This window comes from Pogona vitticeps, chromosome 1, assembly GCF_051106095.1.
Source record: "Pogona vitticeps strain Pit_001003342236 chromosome 1, PviZW2.1, whole genome shotgun sequence".
In the NCBI taxonomy this organism is placed as follows: domain Eukaryota; kingdom Metazoa; phylum Chordata; class Lepidosauria; order Squamata; family Agamidae; genus Pogona; species Pogona vitticeps.
In genome coordinates this window covers 88,881,822-88,901,575 of record NC_135783.1, presented here as the reverse complement: position 1 = coordinate 88,901,575, position 19,754 = coordinate 88,881,822, and the positions used below count along the sequence as shown (strand labels likewise).

The window sequence follows — 19,754 nt, the reverse complement described above, 5'->3', positions numbered from 1 at the left end:
CAAAGCCACAGCAAAGCAGACATTATCAACTAGTATGCTCTGCAACAAGCCTGCAAGTAAGCCTGTAAGACATCTGTTCAATTTGTCATGGTTTTAAAGGGCTTAGAGTATGTTCCAAAACCTACTTCACCAGAATTAAAATTTTCCACAATGCAATGTATTTTGAAAAGATCTTTAAAAAAAAAAAAAAAAGGAAAAGGAAAAGCATGTTAATGTGACAAAATTATTCTATGGGCAGTCTGTTGCACACATAAGGTCAAAAGCAGAGGCAGTCATAAGCAACATAAGGTTTTTATACAGACCTCAAAGGGTGGTGGCTTTTTGTTTTTTGTTTGCCATCACTCAACCCTTTAAAAAAGCTATTAAAAGTTCATGAAAAAAATTGTAATAAGGTGAATCTTTTAAACTGAGTTTTTTAATGGTGAGCCTGGAAAACAGTTTGTATAAGTGAACTCCCTGTGGCCAATAAGAAATCTGGAAGAAAAACATGTTTGAATCCCTCCCAAGGCTATACAGACTGGAAATACAACATGTTTTGAAAAAGCAACGTATAACCTATGCCCTATGAATTTTTTCATGAAGAATTAACCAATTCTTAATTAACTGTGATTTTTGCAATCCTTATGTAGTGAAGAATGGTTGTACAGTACTTTTTACAGCTGCCTTTGCTTTTAACAGCTGCCTCCTTACTTCAGGTCCTGTCTCCTTTTTCAATTTACTGATTACCATTGAAATTTAAATATGTATACGTAAAAACATCCATGTAACTGAGGGCTTGTCTACATGGTTGGGGTGGAGCAGGCTAAACAGGGTTGCTAGGAGGTCCGTATGCATCTGGAGGGGAGGATCACACCAAATGGCATATGGACCTCAAGCAATGCTATTTGGTCTGCACTAGCCCACTGTAAAGTTGTCGGCATTGTGAAATGGCTTAAGAAGAAAACCACTTCAGTATATTGACAAATTAACTATTTCTTGGCTCCATGGAAGGGCTGAGGAAGGGAAAAATGTTTACGTGTATTAGATACGTGTATCACAAGTTAGGTATGTGTATTAGATATGTGCGTAACTAATACACATACAGTGGGACCTCGACTTACGAATGCCCCTACCTATGAACATTTTGCCTTACGAACGGCTGCGTTCGCAAAAATCTGTATTGACTTGCGAACGGAGCCTCGACCTACGAATGAGAAAAAGGCAGGAGGAAAGGGCAGTAAATTCAAATTTCCCCTGCCTTTTTTTTTCATTCCATTCAAACCATTGGTGGCGAAGAGATTGCTCCTTCACCTCAACAGTTAGGAAAAGGGACCCCCAGGAGGTCTCCGGTGGTGGCGGGGAAGCTCCCAGGGCTTCCCCACTGCCATTGGAGACCTCCTGGGGGTCCCCAGCCGCTGCGATTGGACAACCAGGAGGTCTCTGGAGCTCTACTGGTAGACCCAGTCTCCCGCCACCACGATCGGAGGCAGCAGTCACCCAGCGCCGGGAGGCTTGAGCTGGCCAGGCGCTTGGCTGCTTACCCCCAGCCGTGGTGGAGACAGCGGAGCGCCGGGAGGCTTTGGACTGGTACGTCCTTTTAAAAAAACATTTCTGGGTGGGTTTTGGAGGGTGGGTTTGGACTGGAGGGTTATGTTTCTGTGCTGTGTTGTGTTGTTTTTGGATTTGTGTTTGTTTGTTTTTTGCAGTCCTAGCGTAGGACTTGCTCTGTTTATTTTTATTTTTGTTATTTTTTTGAAATGCTGGAATGGATTAATCCAATTCCCATGCATTTCAATGGGAAATGGTACTTCGACTTACAAATGTTTCGATTTACAAATACTGTTCCAACATGGATTAAGTTCATAAGTCGAAGTACCAGTGTACCTAGTATACTTCTCTTAAAAGTCTGGTCAGTAGCCTGCCCAAAACCTTATACACGTACCTAATACACTTTTCTCTGAAGCATCATATTTTTCCATGTATAAAATGACACTTTTTCCTAAACGAAGGCAGCGGTAGGAGGCAGAGACTGAGGCAAAGAAGCAGCCACCCTCAGCCGACTCTCACTGCTGCCCATTGACTGCTCCTCTGCCTCCAACAAGGGTAAAAATTAGGGGGTCGTCCTATACATTGGGGGGTCGTATACACAGAAAAATATGGTATCTTAGAGATTCTACCTTCCTACAGTGGATGGCATATATGGTTGCAGGTAATTTCTCAACCAACCTTTTAGCAGAAGGCAAAGAATAGATTTTTTAAAAATTGTTTCTATAAGAGATGCAGAGGATTTTTGCTGTCCTATTGGAATCTTTTAAAAACATTCACTTCCTGCCCCTCTGCCAAGGAGCAGAGGCAGTTTTTAATTAGCTAATATCCTGAAGTGGTTTTATGATTAAGTCACTTCACAGTATTTGCAAATCAAAATAGTAAGGCTTTTGATACATTTCTAGCGATCACACGTGGAATGAACCAAAAGAGAGCAATCTTACCCATGCCAAAATAGTAGAAGTCCTTAACAGGAGCCCCCCCCCCCAAAAAAAGAAGAAGAAGCACAGGTAGAACCACTCCAGCAATCATCTGATCACCATCTTTATGAGTGAACCAGCCCATCCCTGCAGTGGACAGTGGGCTCAACACCTGTGTAGTCAGCATCTGAGAGCTCAAAAACACTATTAAACAAATCTGAGTGGAAGTCCTTCATAGAAGTCTCCCCTATTCACACAAAGATGTTGGGGACATAGAAGATGAGATAATTTCATGCAATTAAGAAGGCAGATAGCAAGCATGGCCCTGTTACTTATTTTCATGTACCCTGTTCAGGTTAAAATTTGAATTCAAGAGTCTCCAAACTTATTGGACCCTTCACTGACTCTCAGCCTAAACTATCTCAGAGTTGTTGTAAGAGGAAAATTATGGAGGAGGGAACCACATACACTGCCTTGAGTGTCTTGTGGTAAAGGTGGGCTATACGTGTAATAAATTAACTGATTAATTTATTCACATATTCTAATTCTTAGAGCTGCAAAAAAAATCATCTTATTTAATATGTGTATCATTCAACAAAGTGGTGGAGATGGAGAAGAATTGACAAGCTCCATAGAATACAACAGGCAAACATTTAGCAAAAATTTTGTCCTACACAAAGCTTCAAACTGAAAGCTCCTAAGGGGTGGGGAGGATGAGTATAGAATTCATCTGGCTTCTCATCCACCAGCCAAGGAAATTAGACTTCTTCCAAAGCATTGGAAGCACAAGCCCCTTGCTGCTGAAGATTGCTGCCACCTACTGACAAGAACAAAGAAAATCAAAGTAGAATAAGCTCTGCAGTTATTTGTTAACAAAGACATAGGTAAATGACCCTGGAGCCAATACTTGAGTGTCAAGTATACATGGCCCTGCTGGCTTAGGGGTCTCTGGGAACTTCTATTGCAAAACAAACCCGTACAAGCTCCTCCTGTAATAGCAGAGGATGAGGGAAATGGCCTTTTCGATCATTCTAATTCTCATTTCCATTCTGATTGTGTTACCACGGTTTTTAGAGATAACCAAGTGTAGCCAGTAATATGGTTGTGACAGTAATGATTTAAGGTGACAAGACTGCAATATAAGATTTAGAGAAAGAGCTATGGCATCCTGATGAGTAGACAAATAATGAATATGAGTGACAGAAGACTTTGCTTCCTGAGGGGAAAAAATTAGAACATTTAAGTATTTAAAGGGGAAAAAACTTTAAATAAAAGAAAGCAAATAAAATGACATGCTTAAAATTATGCTTGATACACTGCTGTCCATAAAAGCCCAGTCCAGATTTTTTTAAAAAAAAAATTATAGTTGTCTTTAATATGTAACATATATAGCCATCACACCCATCCAGACCTCATTATGTGGCCAGTAACTGTACTTTTAAAAACAAATAAGATTAGTCATAGACCTTGTCGTGATCTAAAATATGATTTCTAATAAAATAAATGGTATAAAGAAATTTGGAATATAGCCATTAATGATCAGCTGACCATAATCTTAAACTTAAAAAAGTTTAAATTCAATCAGAATACTTTACAGATGCCTGTGGATAATTTATTGACTATGTATAAATAAGAGGGAAAGGTTGCACAACTCAGTGCAGTTGTGGAAGGGGTAGGGGACTCCGTAGGGGGGAGAAAATTGATTAAATAACCAAGTGGTCCAGGTTGGAGGGGAATACATTATCTTTTATTGTATTGTCTAAAAAAATGATTTTATGTTAACTTGTTAGTATATAATTTTATTTTTATATAATTCATCTGTTATATTCCTTGGGGGTTTTGTTGTAATTTTAAATTTTTAATAAAAAAAGAAGACCTTGTCAAAGTCAGAAAGTTCTGCTACAATCACTCAGCCACACTACATTGTTATTCCTGGAGTGGATAAGTCCAGGAGAGCAATGGCTGGGGGATGATGGCTGGGCAAATCTACCTGTCCTGGCAACTTCCCAACAATCCAGATTGAGCTAATTTAGCAGTGCTTCCAAGGAGTTAAAAAAAAAACCCTACAAGGTTAAGTTCTGTGACTTCCATGCCAACCATGCAAGGTACAACTGCCACAACACCTGCAAAACATACAGGCTTTTGGAATTTGGTCAAGGAAAGGCTTGGTTTTAAGTATCACAAACCCTCTGTGACCAAAAACAAACAAACAAACAAACAAAACAAGACAACTGAATGGAGAAAGCTTTATATTTTATTTCAAAATAGTGGGGGGAAAAGGTAAAAGTTTCAAAATATATCAAAAGTTTTCAAAAAAAGCATCAAAATATTCTGGAGAAAATAATCAATAAAGATCAAAGCAAAGCAGAATAAGCATACAAGAAAATAAGAAAGCTAACTAAACTACCTAGCACTTACACTAGCGTAGTTTCAGCATGTTCTCAGAGCATGCACAAAGCACCTCTCTTGAGAATATGGCACAGCAGGACAGCAATCTAGCATAGCATCTCCTGAGAGATAACTAAGCCAACTAAAGTAACTTCTGAACTTTTTCTTTATGCTTTATCCATCACCTTCCAGATCTTTTGAGATAATCCACCAATCAGTCTCCAAACTCCCTTGAATGTTCTTGAAGACAATAGCAGTATCTGCCCCCCTCCCTTCAATACAGCTGAAGTAATTCCCAATTTGTAGAGTACCAAGGAATGTGCCAATGCGGCCTTGAAGTTTTAGCCCAACCATAAAATCACAGGTGGTGCCTCCATTTGTTTGTGGGCAAAAGCTGCTTGCCTCTTTTCTCCCAGTCATTTGCTCCCAGGGACTGAGAAAAAAGCCTGAACTTTCCAGGAGGAGTTTTTGAAAGCACCATTCATATTTTCAGAGCTGAGTGTGGAAAAAATGATACTTCAGACTACAGTCCCCCACAGCCAGCATGGGCTGTATTTGGTGGAAGGATCTACCCCATTAACTCTCCCCCTCCCCTACAATAAAAATTATCAGTATGATGATAGTATCAGCCCTCCTCCCCATAGGAAGAAAAACTTTGTATCACTAACTTCTTGTGACAAAAGGGTGCATAAAAGAGGGCCCAAATCCAATTCTTTCACAAAACTACAGTCATTAATAGAATTAGGCAGATCTTGAGGAGTAAATAAAGTAAACATTACTGTAATTAAAGTAATACAGCAGTGTTTCCCAACCTAGGGTTTGGGACCCCCAAGGAGGTCTAAAAGTATTTTCTGGGGTGTTGCAGGTCACCTTATATGTGTTGTAGCCCTTGTCAAATAATTTATTTCTTCACCTTTCATAGCGGGATATTAAAATTAGCATGTACAGTACTGTATGTGCATGTATGAGAAATAGGCCCTTCGGGGGAGAAAGAGGCTTCTACTTTTGGGGAAAGGATGAGTTAGCCTTATTAAAAATGCCTTTTTGCACAAATATGGGGCTGGGGGTGTTGCAAGCCACTTGGCTATTATAAAAGCAGGTTGCAACTCAAAAATGGTTGGGAGCCACTGCAATAAAGCATTATATATAGAATATGGTGGCTTCAGTACAGTTAGCCCAGACAGATAGTGAATATTCAAAGACTGAGTTTGGTCCACCATGTTTTTTTTCCCGAAGGGCTTCAAAATATTGTATCCATCTATGTGCCTGATTTCAATAATTCAGCCCATATCTTCTTTTGTCTGTTTATCCATGTCACATAATATAAAATTTTCAACTATATTTGCCTCTTTCTGTTACTATGTCACATGCTAGGACCTCTTGAACAGCCATACCTACAAAGACCTGACACACTCTCCCCCCTACTTGCCTTTATTTCCTTCAAATGTTTCCACGTTACTAGATGACATTTTTCAGTCCAGTATGAAGTACTGTACAATGCACATCTGTGGATTTATTTATTTTACATATTTTCAAATTATTTAGCCTAAGTGCTAAAAATGAAAAGCGGTTTGTTTCCTAGTTCTGCTAATTTAAAAAACATAGAAATAAACCATCACACACACACATTGCATACTTTCCTCCATTCATGAAAAGCTAATACAAAAGATCCTCATGGGCTATTTTAAAAAGGAAAAAAAGTGCTCCTTTCTCTCTCTCTCTCTCTCTCTCTCTGTTTGTGTGTGTGTTTGTGTGTGTGTGTGTGTTTTAGGATTCTGAAGGCTCTCCTAGAATCAGTGCTGTTATGTACAGCATGCAAAATGGCGGTCATAGTTCTGAAGTCTTGATGATTCCAGCCTTTAGACCTCAGGCACGATTTTTTCCAGTGTTGCAGCTGTTGTAGCCTACTCCTGGACTCTGGCTAGCCTCTCCTTCCTCTGATGTACCAGATTTCAGCCATGTCCAGCTCAACATTTAACCAACAGACATATTGCCCTGTTACAGCCCTACCTAGATGGGGATCCCTGACTACATTGGTCCATGCGCTGGTGATCTCTAAGACTGGTTACTGTAACACTCCCTATACGGGGCTGCCACTGAAGCTGATGCAGAAATTTCAGCAGTTCCATGATGTGGTGGCCAGACTGGTTTCAGGTGTGAAAAAGTTTCATCACATCTCACCAGTTCTGATTCAACTGGCTCTTGGTTTTTTTCATTGCCAGGTTAAAGGTTTTAGTGCTAGTCCATAAGGTGTTAATGGTTTGAGTCCCCATTATCTTTCAGAGTGTCTTTCCCTCAGAACATCTGTTTGTTCCACCTGTTCATCACAGGCCTTAGTCCTCTGGGTTGCTACACCGAGGGAGGCAGAGGCCCCTACTTTATGGAATGGGCTTCCTGAAGAAGTCCATCAGGCCTCCTCTCTCTCAGGCTTTAAGAGGACATGAAAGACTTTTTTGTTTCAAGAAGCATTTAAGGGCATCTTCCCTTAAGTTTCTCTTTATAAATGTCCCCCACTTCTGGAGTCTGCCATCATTGGAGGTTTTATTTAATGTAGGGTTTTATCTTATTGGTTTTGTTACTGGATTATGGCATATACAAGAACTGTATAAGGGAACAAACATGTAAATTCCAAAAATTACAAATTTTTAAGTAATTTTAAGAAATTTCCATAATGCAAAAAAGAATGTTGCAGTCGTAGAGTAATGAAACCCTAAGTACATCTCAAATATTCATTTTCTTACAATGCCAATAAACTAACACATTCCCTAGTAAGCTGACTATTAGTGAACTCTAGAGAGTCAGCTGTGTTGATGTTATTAATTTTGAAGCTGAAACCCTGGAGCTAGATCAAGTGCTTGTTCATCTATATGCAATTCTAACCAACTATAATTCTGCTTGGTTGTTATAACAGCCAAGTGGTCTTGAATGAACTTGGAACAAGATTGTGCATATCTAGGTACATCAAAAGATTACAGGAATATCGTTTCACTCAATTGTGCATTAAAGGATTATAGGAGTGTACTTCCATGAGATTGTCACATAAAGTTCAGACATTTCCCTTTATCATTAATGTATAATTCATCCGTAAATTATAGCGCTTCCATCGCAGATGTTTGGCTCAACAGAAGATTACTTCATTGCTGCTCCATCCCCATGTACTGCCAACTTCTATGCTTGTCAACGCCCCTTCCCATCAACAACACACAGATTCTTCCACCCACAGAGAAAGCCAAGCAAGACTGACATGCAGCTGTGCAATTCTCACTCTTTCTGGTCAAAAAGAGGAAGAAACCATCCTATGTTGGACAGGAGCACATGATGGATAACTTCAGAAACCATTCTATTTATGAAACTAAATGACTGCGGTGCTCTGGACATAGCCATATTTCAAGTAGAGCTAGACTACAGCACTGAAATAGCATCAATCCTGATCTGTGCCATTTCTTCCTGATCCCATACTCTGTTACCTAAGTTTTGTGTCAGTTTTGTCTCCCTTGGCCTTTTCTCCCTTGACCCCATACTACAGTGAAATAAGAACAGTGACATTAAATTATGAAAGGTGCATAACTGGGCTAAGCTTACTTTAATTAACTTAGGGTGTGTATGTACAAGGCACAGGGCAACTCTGGAAGTGTAGCACAAATACTCTGGGCTGTTTTGTAACCTAATGTCCAGGATTAGCCTCGGGACAGCACTTTTGTCCATTTACAATAATGGCCAATAGTCCACAATTCTGACTAGCTAGTGTGTATACAATCACCATTAACACTGAATTCTCACCTACAGTATAGTAATTCTTCACCAAATTGTTCACATATTTTTATCTGAAATATTAAGCACATTTATTTGTTTGTTTGTTTAAATGTGAAAGCTAAAAAGAACAAATTCTATACGTAGTTAAGAAGAATTAAATAAATTTTATATTAACAATGTTAGATAAAAATATTAAAAACATATTTAAAAAGAACAAGAATGAAAACCACCCCATTTTAAAACGCCTCTCAGACAGCCAGTCACTAAGGGAAAACCTGTCTGAAGAGAAAGGTTTTTGCCTCCTTGTAGGACAGCAACGATGGGACCAACCTGGCCTTCAATGGGAGGGAGTTTCAGAGTCTGAAAGCCCACCTGTGAAGGTGGTGTAGCTAAGAGAAATGCCTCCCTGATTATCTTAACACCTGGGCAGGCTCATAAAGGTAGATAAGATCTTTGAGACAACTTGGATTCAAGCTGTCTTTAGAGCTTTGTAAATTAAAACCAGCACTTTGAATTGCTTGCGGAAACAGATCAGCTGCTGTTCTGTAGGGATCACATAATTCCCGTTACAGGAGGAGCTGCTGTAACAGGGGGATTATGTGATCCCTTTAACCAACCCCAATCTGGCTGCAGCATTTTGGACCTGTTTCCAAAGGCAGTCCCCCACTGAGTGAATTACATCCCAACTGGGATGTAACTAAGGTGTGTGTCGCTGTGGCCAGATCAGACCTCTTCAGGAATGGGAGCAGCTGTAACACTTATTTTAATTTTTTCAAATGCACTCCTGGCCACCACTGAAACCTAGACATCTAGGCACAGAGATGAATCCAGGAGCACATATAACCTGCGCACCTATATTTTCAGAGGCAGTGTAACCTCATCCAACACAGACTGAAACCCTATTCCCCGATTTGCCTTTTGACTGACCAGGAGCACCACTGTCTTGTCCAGATTAAGTTTCAGTTTATTCACCTTCATCAACTCAGGTTGATGACAGAATTTGGGATTTGGCTATGTGTGGACTTATCATTCAACAACTAATTCAACTAACATGTTCCAGTTAGATTTCTGCATTAGAATCTACAGTACATTAAAGAGATACATATTGGCAGAAATTGCATTTGTTTTCACGTTATATAAAGTTATGCCTGCATAAGTTTGCTGGACATTACACCCAGGCACACATGCAGAAGTGGGGTATGAATAGCATCTCCACCATGCCATGATTTTCATTACCATTGCCACGTTATTTGCTTATATTCTATCATATTATATACTTTTTGAAGTCCCGTTGCTTAGCATGGTCAATCATACTAGAGTAGCCCCATTTGAATCATTGTAAGTTACAGAGGAGTTGCTTTACCAAATCACTATTGATTCAATGGGCCTAATCTACTGTGACTTACTACATTAAACAGCAGAATTTCAGCCAGTATTTTATTTTATTTTATTTTTTGAGGAACGAATGGGAAAGTGGAATATTAGGCCAAAGATCAACAACAGTCCAAAAAGTTTAAAAATACATGTTTCTAAATTTAGTCTTTCCTCATACCCTTTACTTTTCCAGGTAAAATCTTGTCAGAATGTTTAAAGAGTTCAGAAACGTATATCATTTTTATATCAAATAATTCTCAGTTTAAAATAGTTATTTGATTAACTGAATTGCTAAATTTTTATAGCTATGGCCCAGGACACTGGGAGAAAATTAAAATGTTTGCAGAGGGGCAACAGGAAGCTTTGGTGGTTATCTGAGGGGATAACTAGGAAAACTTTGCCATTCACTCAGTGAGTCGTTTTTGTGACAGTTACCACAGAATTGGGTGTAAAGAGTGGTATGAGGCCATAGGAGGAATCCTTACTTCCTGATTGGTGGCAATGACTAGCAGCAGTCCATAACTCTAATACCTAGGAGATGGATACAGAGGAATGCAAATAAGGTTACGTGTTGTCCGTGCATGTTCTAATTCTCACTTACTGCTCTTAGCTTTGTACACACATACATAGGATTTTGTATGGCTCAGAAGAGGGTTCTGATATCACACTTGTTCCAGACTCTATAAGGTTGCCGAACAGCCATAGAAAGCTGATTGCAGACATTAGGGGCTGGCAGTATTCCTCCTTCAGGGCCTGATTTATCCTAAGGTAGAACCTGGCTGGCAAATATGTATTTTGTGGTGTGGGTCCTCTCCCCACCCACCCTTACTCTCTTTCCATCACTTTGTATGTGTCCTAAAAGCAGCTTTTTACCTCCATTGCAGTTGAGGTTTTATACCTAATTAGTCAGGTTGGGCAAGGAGGGTGCTGCTGATGAAACAAGGGAACAGGAAAGGACAGCCCCCCCCACAGCTTACTACTCCATCTATTTGTCTCTTTTTCCCCTCAAGTGATCCATCTCTGGATCTTCTCATATCAAGGTTTTTCAAATAAAAAATAATTATCCTCGTGAATTTTTCCATAATTGTATAATGTTTCATATTTTATCATTGCCAAGAAGTCCAAACTATGTACAGAAAAAAACCCTAACATTTTACTACACGGGAGTGCTCTTTGCACAATGCATTTATCGCCTGTTGTGCCAACAGCTCTTACGACAAACTGTAGAAATGTCAGTCAGTACATTCTGTTCATTTACTCTTTATACTTCCTCCTCCTCAATTGATACTAATTATTTTCATAATGCTTTCTAACTCTGTGTGTGCTCAGTGAACAAATTTAGTCAGTGGGGGGGGGAGTACATGCCATGACTTTAACAAAACAAAACAAATATCTTGGCTGTGACAACACATCGAGCAACACCTTTATTCCACTGAAGCCAAATATCCTTCCAGATAACAGGATTCAGGATGGCAGTTTCTTTTTTTTTTCCAGGCACAAGAGCCTGTTTGGGAAGTGACCAGATTAGGAACCTCTAAATCTGCTTATTTGCTACTCCTCACTGAGAACTAATCTGTTGTATGTATTCGCGAAGGCTTTCACGGCCGGGATCTAATGGTTGTTGTGGGTTTTTCAGGCTCTTTGGCCGTGTTCTGAAGGTTGTTCTTCCTGACGTTTCGCCAGTCTCTGTGGCCGGCATCTTCAGAGGACAACACTCTGTCCTCTGAAGCACAGAGTGCTGTCCTCTGAAGATGCCGGCCACAGAGACTGGCGAAACGTCAGGAAGAACAACAATCAGAACACGGCCAAAGAGCCCGAAAAGGTTTAGGTGGGTTTGAGTTTTTTTAAATATATCTATGCAAAGCAGGAGGAGCCTTGGTTAGGAAGGGCTGATACTTTTTATAGAAAATGGTTACAATTTCAAGAGTTGGCCCTAGTACATGCAATATTGTTCTCCCATCATGCCTCCTGTGGTTCAGTAGAGTCTCTTTTAGAGTAGCAATAGAAGAAGCCCTTTGCAAACTCCCATGAAGCCATATGTCAAAGGGTTCATTGCGGTCATACTCAATAACTTTGCACCATAGCATGCACATGTTAATTGTACCAAAAGCCTTTGCACTAAATAATGTGTTTCCCCGAAAATAAGACAGGGTCTTATGTTAATTTTTGCTCCAAAAATGCATTAGGGCTTCTTTTCAGGGGATGTTTTATTTTTTCCATGTAAAAAAATCTACATTTATTTAAATACAGTCATGTCATCTTCTTCTGGTTGCTGCACAATGGTGGAGGGTGGGTTTCACTTAACTAGAGCTTATTTTGGGGGTAAGGTTTATATTACGAGCATCCTGAAAAATCATACTAAGGCTTATTTTCAGGTTAGGTCTTATTTTCAGGGAAACAGGGTAGCATCAATTGACTTTGGCACAAAAAACATTCCATACTGAAATGTTCTCACAATAAGGCCCAATTTCCAAAAAAATATTCTGGCAACAGGGAAAGAGGTTTTGAAACAAGGTAAACAGCATGTGGCCCAAGAGCCATTTGCAGCTGCTGGCCATACCTAATGCAGCAATTATCGTAACCTTATTTCAAAATCCTCATGCAAATGAAATCCTCATGAAGTTTGACCAAGCAGGCTTTTTAAAGGGAACATTTTATTCAGTATTTTACTTATCATTCAATAGTGTTCTTATTAGTAGTATGATAGTTATTTAATGTTTTTTTTAAAAAAAATTGTAATAATTTATTATTTGGCTTTTAACTTGGTTTCTTTTAATACTGTAAGCTGCCTTAGATCAGCACAGAGTGCTGTCCTCTGAAGATGCCGGCCACAGAGACCGGAGAACAACCTTCAGAACATGGCCAAAGAGCCAGAAAAACCCACAACAACCACTGCCTTGGATCCTTTGGGAGAAAGGTGGCATGTAAATATTTTAAATAAAATAAAATAAACATTCAGGCCTCAGCAAGAATAACCTGTGCCTTCTTCAGTATCTCTAGGCATCGAGTTCAGAAAAGACAGAGAAAGGTGTATCTCTGGTTATGTCCATCACTGGCTTCCACCTTGCCAACTCCCTGGGGTACAGTAGTAGTATCCAAAGGAGATGCATTGACAGCAGCCTCAACAGAGGAAAGGCTGCCCTACCACCTTGAACATCTCCAAATTCACATGACATCGGAGCCTAACTTCAATTGGGCCTGGTTTAGGACCTGCACGGGAGACCACTGGAATATACTCTGGTTAGGGCTAGGAGAAACGAAGAAGAAAAAAACTAGACAACTGCCGCCAGTCAGAGATGACAGTACTCGGCTAACCCAGTGGTTCTCAACCTTAAATAGCCCAGTTGTTCTTGGACTACAATTCCCAGAAGCCTTCATCACCAGCTATGCTGGCCAGGGTTTCTGGAAGCTGCAGTCCAAGAACACCTGGATTACCCAAGGTTGGGAAACAATGGGCTAGATGGACTAATTGTTCTATACAAGGCAGCTTCCTGTGCTCTTAAATCAACAACTGGGCAACTAGAGTTTATTTGGTTTCCCAGATGGCTTGCAACCACAAATTATATCCTTCCATCTCAACAGCTGTAAGGTAGGAAGAACATAATAGCATTTGGAAGCACAAGATTTTCTTAATTCATGTGGGAACAGGCAACAAGCCCCAAATCATAGGCATAATTTCCATAGAAGCTTGTAGTTTGGGGTACAGAATTATTATCACAAAGAATTATAAGGTTGTTGGTACAAGTGCAAGCACAACTCTGTTTTATTCTTTTTCAACATGCACTGAAATTAACCTCCTATGTCTCCTCAGCTGGCCCATTTCAGAATCAAAGAGCAAGGTAATTATTGCCATTTTAACTTCATATTTTGAAGTCCTTTGATGTAATATCCCATTCACTTCTAATTAACTGTATGCATGCCTTGCAACGTTAAGAATCGGCTCTTGATACATGTCAGCACACACGGATGAACACCAGCATTACAATTAGACAGCTGGAACGGAAATGAGAAACAGAAAAAGCCATAGGGAATCCAATTGTGAACGAAGATAATTTTCTCCTAATTCTTATCATTGAGTCAATGTGAAACATTGTCTACTACATTGCAATGTAAATCTCTTGTGTACTGAATTGTCGCTTTTACTTAGAGTACAAACTTGTTTTGTACAAGTAGCAGGGTGGCCTTGCACACAAGTTATCTGTGACATGTATTTCCCATTTGGCATGAGGCAAATCATATGTTCCTTTTTGTGGTTCCACAAGAACTCCTTCTCCATAATTTTCTGTCCTACTTATAGATATCAGTACCCATTATTGACAAAGCTCCAGGTATATATGAACAAAGTTCCAAAGGCATTCAAACACAAAGTGTACATTTTCTTCCCTCGCCTCCAGTTATGGTGCTCTCAGAGTTTAAAAAAACTATATTTTCAGACTACAGTTCCAAGACCTCCAAATCCAGCACTACTGGCCTTAGTGGCTCAGTGTGGCTAGGCCTTGTAGTTCAAAAAAATAGTTTATTCTAAGCTCTGAAGCTCCATCTTCAGTACCTACAAAATGGAAGCAATATGCTAAAGAATATAAGATCTCTTATCATGTGTTACCCAGCACATAAATGTCCAATCTCTGCACAATTACTCATTCACTAGGAAATGATTCAGCATGAGTCATGGAGATCTTCAGTATCTACTAACAAACTGAAAATGTTAAGTGTAAATGACAGGGCAGAAAATGATCACAGAGCATTTGCTACAGCCTAGCTCGACTGCTGCCTCTCCCGCATGAATCACCCAAGAGTGATTAGGTCCATGAATAGAGATGGGCACGAACCTGAAAAATGGTAGTTTGTGATGGCTTGTGGTTAGCCATGAACCACCATGAACCAAGAGGAAAACCAAACCAGTTTGTGGTTCACTTTTTGGTTTGTGCACAGTGGGTGGGGGAGGGGGTTACCAGCTCCCATAACACCAATGTGCAGCAGCTGATATCGCACCACTACTGCCACTAATGCCCCACCACTTTTGCTGTCACCACTGCTCCACTGCTGCTCCTGCCATCGCCACCATCACTGCACCATCTTCCAGGAGCCCAGGTGCTGCCTTCTGCCATGCATCAAACCCCTAGCTGATTGCCCTGATCAGCTGCACTGTGTGTGCCTGTGCAGAGGCAGCAGGCCCAGCTCCTGGAAGGGAAGCCAGTCCGCTATCTCCTGACAGAGGTGGCAGAGGAAGGACAGTTCTGGTTGCAGCACCTCAAAAAAGATATAGTGGAACTGAAAAAGGTGCAGAAGAGAGCGACTGAAATGATGACTGGGCTGGGGCACCTCCCTTATGAGGAAAGGCTAGAGTGTTTGGGGCTCTTTAGTCTAGAGAAAAGGGACCTGAGGGGGGACATGACTGAGACATATAAAATTATGCAGGGGATGAATCAAGTGGATAGAGGGAAGCTCTTTTCCCTCTCACACAGTAACAGAACCAGGGGACATCCACTCCAACTGAGTGTTGGGAGAGTAAGAACAGACAAAAGAAAATATTTCTTTACACATCATGTTGTTAATCTGTGGAACACCTTACCACAGGACATGGTGATGATATCTGGCCTTAGACGCCTTTAAAATGGGCCTGGATAGAGTCCTGGAGGAAAAGTCCATCTCAGGTTACAAGCCATGATGGGGATGTATAATCTTTGGGTTTAAAAGGAAGGTACTTAAAAATGCCAGATGCAGGGGAGGGGGATCAGGAGACGGGGATCTAAGTTGCCTCGTGTGCTCCCAGAGGCATCTGGTGGGGCCACTGAGAGATAGTACAGGAAGCTGGACTAGATAGGCCCTTGGCCTGATCCAGCAGGGCTCTTCTTATGTTCTTATGACCAGGTAGGGAGGCGACAGGGGCAGTGGGAAGGGGGCGAGCGGGGATCTTTTTTGCCAAAGCAAAACCAAGGGGGGAAAGGTTTGGCACTTCATTTTGCTTCAGCAAAACAGGATCCCTAAACTGGGTCGTGAACCAAACCATGAACCTACCTACCCGATTCATTGTTTTTTCTAGTTTTTAGTTCAGTTTGTGCCCATCTCTATCCAAGAACTTTTATAATTTGAGGGCATACTTCTTATCTGACACACATACAAGCCCTATTATATAACACAACACTGTCGAGAGCCAAAAGAAGACTTATATCATCTAACCTGATAGAACATTTGAAACACAATTCACAGACAGGCCGTGCAGATCCAAATATTTCTACAATGCAGCCTGTAGCCAACACAGTGTGTATTTTTGGGGGGGGGGGCAGTTTACCTTGAAAGTGCCCGTTAGACAAAATGCATACAAGACCTATAATCAGAAACACATGAGAAGTCTTTCTTTATCAGAACCTGCCACAGAAGCATTACGAGACTCTAAATCCATGCCTGCATTAACAACGCTAATAACAGTAATTGTGGGAATATTGCTGGAATACAGCCAAAGGGTTGTGTGTGTGTGTGTGTGTGTTTTTAATGTAATTCAGATGCCGGCTCTTATCAAAATGTGCTGCTTTCAAGGGAGTTAAATAATAGCCATGTTTGAGCTCAAAGGTAGCTTTGTATCAGCTGAAATAAGGAAGATCGAAGCCTAAATTCACATTAGAATTCCAGATGTCTAGGATTAGCCTGGAACCGTTGAAAATTTTGCTGCCACATCCAAGATAAACATCTCCCTGGATCTTTAGACACATCATGCGCAGGGTTTTCTAAGCATTAAAAGAAAATATGAAAGTACAGACCTCTTCCCTACTGATTCTGCTTCCTAGCTTGTTTCTCACAGAAATGCTTTGTCCTGCAGCAACTCATTTGTCGCTGAAAGCGCTGAGATGGTGTTATCTGTGTCCTGGGCATCCAATCCCCACCCAGTAAGTTCCATTCTTATTTAGCAAGGCTTCTGCTCCAGTCCTTTTTTTAAAAAAGACTGTTAGCATGGTATCTGTTTGAGTCTTTAAAAAAAAAATCATCCAAGGCTATTGAGATGGAAAGACTGGACCCTCTGCTCTTATAAAATGATTGCATGGGGGAAACAGTGCCCCTCAGGCATAAGGTGTGCTGTTGCTTACAGAAATTCTGTTTTTCCAAGTCAATGCACCTTTAAGTACTAGATTTCAGGGAAGGGGCTAGCAGTATTGGGGGGGGTAGCAACAGAGGGGTTCACCCATCACTGTCCTGACTTGTTTGTAAGCTCTCCGGAAGCCCAGAGTTACAGAACGTTGGAACAAATTAGCCTCATCCCATAGGGAAAATCATGAGCTCTTTGACTTGTTCCACATTGTCTTTTGGCCTCTTCTCAAGAAGCATTGTTATCATCACAGTGTTGGGGGCTGAACAAAGCATGTTCAACTATCTCTCAGTATTTTTACATTTACTTCAAGCAGACACAGGGATTTGGGTTTGACTGTTGTTTTTACATCCATGCTGACTATTTTCCCAGTCCCCGGCTACAGATTGCTCTATACGGTATATGAAGACAGAATCTTTTAATGTTCCAGAAATTAGATTCAGCAAGCCTTTATTACTGAGTAACCATACTTGGAAATGACACCTGTTCTTAGCTCCCAATGACCAATCATGAAACAAAGCAATTTAATTTGTGGACTACAGGAAGTATGAAAAAGTTGCTCCTGTGACATTCAGATGTTTCAGCAGATAAAGAATTCCCTGTTCTAGTGATGAGCTATCTGTACCTCATCTGAACATTGCTGTCATCTAAACCTCTATCAGACTGCCACTCTGGAGCATCCTCTTTCTGCTCCCCTGGCTTGTATGAAGAATACTGCCAGTGAACACATACAGATTAAATTACTACTAATAAAATACCTTCCTCAATAAGAATGGTTTTCAAAGCATAGAAAGAGGCCTTGCCTGAGTTCCCCAAGGGCAGGATTTCATAACAGAGCTGCTGCTATGGAAAAGGTCCCATCACTGGTACCAGTAAAACGGACCTCATTTAACTGAACACCAGCAGTCAGAGCCTGAAATGACAGTCCTAAATATCCAGCAGAATCATGTGGGCAAAAGTCAGGCTTTTAATAATTGATAACTAAACCACATCCAGCTTTAAAGACAGAAATTTAAAAGTCCAGAAGGAAAGTGGCAACCAGTATAACCAATGAAGGCCAGTGTTATATGACGCATTCACCATTGTCATCCTAATGTTTGCATTGTGGCCTGCTATACTGATCTAATAATTTCCTTACCCTCCACCCAAAATTTCCCTGCTTTCTTAGTGCTGCAGAACAATGTAGAAGAAAGCTCCTTGGGAACTAGCTAGTATCTTGCACTTTGAAAATCTGACATAAATCACTGTGCACGTAAATCTCTTTTAACTGTCTCAGATGAGTTCAGAATACACAACCTAACACTCATACATCAGAATAAAACAATGTGTATTGTGTGGGGGCAACTCCTGATACTCCTGAGAATGCCAGTGAGGATTAAAATGTTTTGGGTTAAATGCACCCATGTCACAATTCTTGAACCCAGTGAGAATTCTGTTGTGTTCTCTATCTCCAAACAAATGGGTTAGCATAACTATATGAGTTCTACTTTGCAGCATTGTGGCTCATCCAAAAATGGCATGGGACATTTTTGTCTTGTTTGTGTGTGTGTTTTTTTTTTTAATGGATAGAACAAAAGTACACCAATTTGGTTTGGAGCCTGATTCAGTTCCTTGTAATAAATCTTGATTTGATTCAAAGTGATTTAGACTCTGTCCAATTGAGTTCTGCCCTGAATCGAAAGTCGTTAAGAAACCTGCCAGATTTCAGGCAGCTAGCTTCTGGGTTTTGCACACTCGGCTCTTTTAAAGCCAGCATTTAAAAAATAATAATAATAATACAATTTTAAAAGTATCTACATTCCACCAATTGCTTGATCTAACCAACTTATGCTTCCTTTGGTCTCTCACTGTCTCCACAATATTGGCAGCACCTACAGCTATTTGAAAGAGTCAGTGAACTAAAATAGTTCACTGAAAGGGAGCTTGGTGGGCACTGGACAGCCATATGGGAGACAGCAGTGCACAGCAGAATTAGGTAGACAAAATGGTGAGACAGTGCAGAGCAGCAGGCAGCTAAAGTAGTTTAACCAACACAGATTTCTAGATTGACATACCCTTGCTCCAGGCATCATGATAGACCCCAAAAAGCATGATAGACCCCATAAAGCTTGGAAATGAAGTACTGAACTGAAGAGCAGAGTAAGCGTGTAATTGTGCACTGACCCCATCAGACCTTTGTGATGTGGACTGGGAAACTTTAATCTCATGCCACTCTGTGTTCCCCAGTTCATTTGCTCTTTGATTACTTGCACAAGATTCTTGCAGGGTGCAGATTCAGCATTTTGTTCCTATATCACACTTCTTGCCATTGCTACCTATTTGCTGGAAATGTTCTGCCTTTATCCTGAGCAAAAATGTTTGGTGGTGACTCTTAAGGTACTTGAGTCAGCTGTCAGAGCTGCAAAGCCGTGGCAATTCACCCCTGCTCATTTGGTTTCATGTTCACAACGAGAACTGAATGTACAATACAGTCATAATAAATGTGCTTTGTAAAAAAAATTAATTCGGATAAATGTGCAATTGTACACATGTGCCCCCACACAGAACAAGAAATAAAAAAATTATTTTTAAAAAATAAACCACAATGAAAAAACCTAATCAGACATTTAACAACAATTAGGGCCATGGGACAGTGAGGGAAAATGAACCACATTGATTCACACTCAATAAACAAATTATTGATTATAAGATTAAGCCATAGTACTCTAATACAC

General features: G+C 40.4%; 1 long non-coding RNA gene across 1 annotated transcript in view; it reads left to right on the top strand.

The window, feature by feature from the left end:
- The window catches only part of LOC110079202 (uncharacterized), an 80,273-nt gene extending 60,734 nt beyond the window's left edge, over positions 1–19,539 (top strand). The window contains exon 4 of the long non-coding RNA XR_012086297.2: positions 12,745–19,539. This is a non-coding gene — a long non-coding RNA (uncharacterized LOC110079202). The remainder of the gene's footprint in view (positions 1–12,744) is intronic.
- The last annotated feature ends 215 nt before the right edge of the window (positions 19,540–19,754 follow it).